The 4,537-nt window shown below is 37.7% G+C and overlaps 1 protein-coding gene across 1 annotated transcript in view; it reads left to right on the top strand.

Annotated features, from left to right (window-relative positions):
- LOC109305524 (neurobeachin-like) overlaps positions 1–4,537 on the top strand; it is a 95,337-nt gene that overhangs the window by 33,172 nt on the left and 57,628 nt on the right. The window lies entirely within an intron of this gene.

Below are 4,537 nucleotides of genomic sequence, written 5' to 3'. Positions count from 1 at the left end.
CAGGGGAGGTGGAAACTGTTTCCATGTGACTGTCCTGCTCCCCTGTGCCCACAGCTCTCTCCTCACTCCCCCAAACCAGAGGTGTGCTGAAAAAGGTTTCTGGTCCCTGGCTTAGAGTGGAGCAGGGCTGTAAAATAAAAGAGGAGACATTATTTAGAGTATGTAATAGATAAGAGAAAAGCAGTAGAAAGGTTAAAGTGATTGGTGGAAGACTAAGACTATTCAAGAGGGAAGAGGGCCATTATCTCCTGTCAGATTGCAGAGAGATTAGCAGGATTGCAGACTGATTATAATTAGTATCCAGTAAAATGATATTTTTTAGTTCCTAGGCCTATCTTCTGAAGGTGCTCTGTAGGTTACCCTTGAGCACAAGGATTGTGAGGTCAGAAAGGGAGTGGTACTCCTCTATGTTTGTGTCTCTCTGTTTTTTATACTTTTCTTGTGTTTGTACATCCTGGAGCTTGGTTTTTGTCGGTTTCACTAACATAATTTTCCTGAGAGCTTTGATGCACTGGATATTCTGGGATAGGCATGTCTAGGGTCCATTGTGAAGGCAGTAAAGATGAGTTGACAGATTTTGAATTTATTGTTTAAGGTAGGTTTGCATCCCATTTGGTACCTGTGGATCAGCAGTGAATTTATTTCATATGATTCATTGGGTGAGGTTCCAGGGCTGTTGGAAAGCCAGGAGTGTGTGTGTGGTGGGGGGAGGGGTCCAGAGTGTTTAAGTTGAGTAAATGAAGTTTTTAGGTTGATGTGGAAGGTAATGTGAAGTTCTCAGAGCAGATGTGGTGGTACCTGAAGAGCTTGATTGTAGCTTACAACTTTTTTGATGTGTTTGGGATGTTTAAACCTTAAACCTGTACTGGAGGTCAGTAACTGAGTAGAAGTTTAGATTAGATGATGAAAATATTATCTAACACAGCTATCATGCAGGTTCCGTTCAGGGTTTGAAAGTTGGTATCTTTTGCCCATAGCTGTGCCCAGGGTTTGCAGAATTGTTTGTGGTTGAAAATGAATCTGTTATGAATGAGTATGAAATGGATGATTTGTGCAATATATTGTGGCTGCAAATTGAGTATAGTCCATTTTCTTGTATCCATTTCATGTAGGCTGCTTTGCCATCATAGTATGGGATATTAGCATAAAGACTGGAGACATTCATGGTTGCAAGCATAGCCTTCAGGGGCATGAAGGGAGGAAGGGCAGGGGCCTTGATTTTTCCAGATTTCTGAAGTGTGTTCTGCCTTGTAGAAAACTTGTTTTTGGAGTGACACGTGATTTTAGGATGTTTTCTATGAATCCTGATAGATCTGCAGGAGGATACCACAGTTGGATATTATGGATCTGTCAGGGTTGCCTTGCTTGTGAATCTTTCATACGTTCCTGTAGTGGAGGAGTAGGGCATTAAGTGTGAGAAGTTTTTTCCTGAAACTTGTATGGAAGCTGGTATGGCTGGTGTGAGGTCCACCCCAAGTTCTTTATAGTAGTTGGTGTCAAAGAGTAGTCTCTTAGTCTTCATTAATGTAGTCTTGATAGTTGAGGATGACTATAGCCCTTCCTTTGTCTGCTGGTTTGATTACTTTTCATTGCTGGGCCTTAGAAGGTTTTGTCTCTGAAACAGATGTTGTGGTTGTCCTGGCTTTTGGTAAGATTTTCACTGTTAGCTTTCTTCCTAAAGCAGTCAATGTAGAAGTACAGTGTGTGGTTCTGTCTACTGGGATGTGCCCAGTTAGATGTTACTTTGTTGTTTATCTTATCTGTTGGGGTGTGAATGTGGTCAGAGGAGGTTCTGTTGTGGTTGTAGAAGTATTCTGATAATGTCGCTTTTCTCTTGTTTTACAGCCCTGCTCCATTCCTCAAAGTAGAGGATTTTAAATTTATTTTTATTTATTTACATATGGAATTTTACGTAAGCCATTATCTTATCTGTTACTTACCTCAGCCTGTGTTTACTTCTTTCCCAGACCTTTCTTTTGCACAAGAGCTTGTCTAAATCTCTCTAAACTATGCAGTTGTAAGATATTACCCACAAAAATCCTTTCCCCTCTTATATTTCTTGGAGCATCCTAACTACAGTATCACTCTTAAATTGGAAGGAATTTTAACTGGAATAATAGAGCTAAAGATGAGAGGAAATGTTATGCTTTAAAAAACAGTGAAGTTGCTTATTTTCTCTGTTGTCTTTGACACTGAGAGGATTAATAAGAGCACCTACTGAGGTTGGTTAGAGATGGAGAAGATAAGCCCACCAACAGAATAAGTTTGGTCCCCCTCCCCTGGTTTGGCTTTTTTTTCCCTTTAATCTATGTTATTTTTAAATTAACTCGTGGTATATGCAAAAAATAATATACACAATTTACCACATAAAGTGTGAGTTGATTTCTGTTTTATCTTAGCTTTATGGAACTTGGAAACTTCATAAACGTCCTATAAATGGATGAAATAAATAGTACTGCTTCTGTTATTGTCTTGTTTACATCTAAAGAAAAACAACCTAATTTAGATGTTCTTAGGTTAAATATGGAGCAGAGGCTTCTTAGGTTAAATACGGAGCAGAGGCTTCAAAATGCTATTAGACAGAGACATCAGAATTGCTTAATATAATATAAAGAGGTTATCTTCAGAGTCGAGATATTGACTCATCTAGAAGAAAATCATTCAGTGCACATCTATGTGAATCAAAAGTTGGCATGTAATGTAAAGATGTTAACTGTTAATTAACTGTGAATTAGGTTAACTGAAACCATCCATATTGTATGTGTAACATTAGATATTAAATAAGCTCAATAATAGAATTTACTGGTTTTATATTAATGTTTTATTTCAACTTTATTAATTCTGGGAGGCCCTTTAAAGCTAGATCTGAATAAAAATCAGAACATGTTTCTTCATAATAGGGCTAGTAGTATAAAATAGTTGTTCAAGAATGGAAATCTTTCACTCTGGAAAGGCAATGGGCTTTCAGCTGGCCAGAAGTGAAAAAAAAATGGGCATCTTCAGAAGAGTGATCCTTTGGTGGGCATATAATTAAGAAGAGGAACAAAGTGGAACATTTTAAGAAATCATACCATTTTGGTCTTGATAGTATATTGGTGTTTGTCATACATTGCCTCTAGCCAAGATCATTGCTGACCTCCCTGATTGCCGGTTGCCTTGTCCAACACCCTGTCTTGAGTACACACCTCAGTAGCTTGATTTGGGTGGTATTTTAAACTTGAGCTGCCTGTCTTTTCAGAAGGTATGGGTTGAAGCTCAAGTTCCGCAATTCATCCTAGTTCAGTTTAGACCCAGTTACTCTGTGCTGTTAATTGAATCACACTCTGTAGCTTGAGTTCTTGCTGATAACTCAGATTATCTTCACTATCAAATTAGATCAAATTATTTTGGCCTTGACAAATTTTTATTGATTTTGAAGCCTTTGTAAATTAAGCTAAGCATCGTGGAACGCACAACCTATTTTCAAAAGGATCTCAGGAATACAGTTCTAACTATTCCTCTAGCGTATCTGAGTATTATTCACATAAAATAATGAAGAAGATGCTCGAAGGGGATGCAAAAAATTCCTCTAAAGCCACACTAGGTGTAACCATCCAGTGACAATCTCTGAAAGAGTATTACCAGAGGGAAGATAAAAAATCTTGGTAGCTGAGATCAGAAAGCTCTGTCAGTGTACTTGGTAGGTGCATAGCACATGATTCTAAATGATAGGATGGAGCACTTAATACACCAATGAAAGATTTATTCCTGAAACTAAATGCTGAAAAATAGGAGACCACTCCCTTCACAGTAAGGTTTGTGCCAATTGCAGTCATCCCAGAGAAAGGAAAAGTAAAGCTAACATTTAAAATACCATTAATTTTACAAATACCTTTGGTATTATGGGTTGATCTTTGAGGCTGTCACAGAACTGTATAGTCTTACTTCTAATGAATGCTTGCCAATTAACTTCAGAATGTTTTTATCTAGATTAAAAGGCTTATTACTTAAAGGTGACTTCCCTTCCCCCTCCCCCAAAAGGAAATCTAACCCCACCAAAAAAAAAGCATAGCTGAATAAAAGATGAGTTCTAAAATATGAAGTTTTAAATTCTGTTTTGGATGTGTGGTTTTTCATTTTTTTTGAAGGTAAGATATTTAAACCTTTGCCTCCTGTAGCTTGTTTATCTTTGGCTTGCTTGTTTTAGTTGCTGTGTAACCCACTTCATATTTTCACAATTACACTTTTTTGGGCTAACTGAGAGGCAACATAAATGGTTGCCAATAAGGAAACACTATCCAAAGGTGGAGGTATTTCTAGTGAATTTACACAAGGATCAGTTTCAGGCTTAAGTATATTAATATTTTTAATCAATGATCTTGAAAATAAACATAAAATCACTGTTAATAAATTTTGTGGGAGAGAGAAAGATTTATGGAGTGATTTCATAGATTTCATAGACATTAGGGCCGGAAGGGACCTTGGAAGATCATTGAGTCCAGCCCCCCACCCAAAGGGCAGGAAGTCAGCTGGGGTCATAGGATCCCAGCAAGATAAG

The sequence above is a fragment of the Crocodylus porosus genome, unplaced genomic scaffold (genome assembly GCF_001723895.1).
Source record: "Crocodylus porosus isolate Cpor-Errol unplaced genomic scaffold, CroPor_comp1, whole genome shotgun sequence".
Lineage (NCBI taxonomy): Eukaryota > Metazoa > Chordata > Crocodylia > Crocodylidae > Crocodylus > Crocodylus porosus.
Note: the sequence above shows the minus strand (reverse complement) of the source record. Positions and strands in the feature narration are given on the sequence as shown.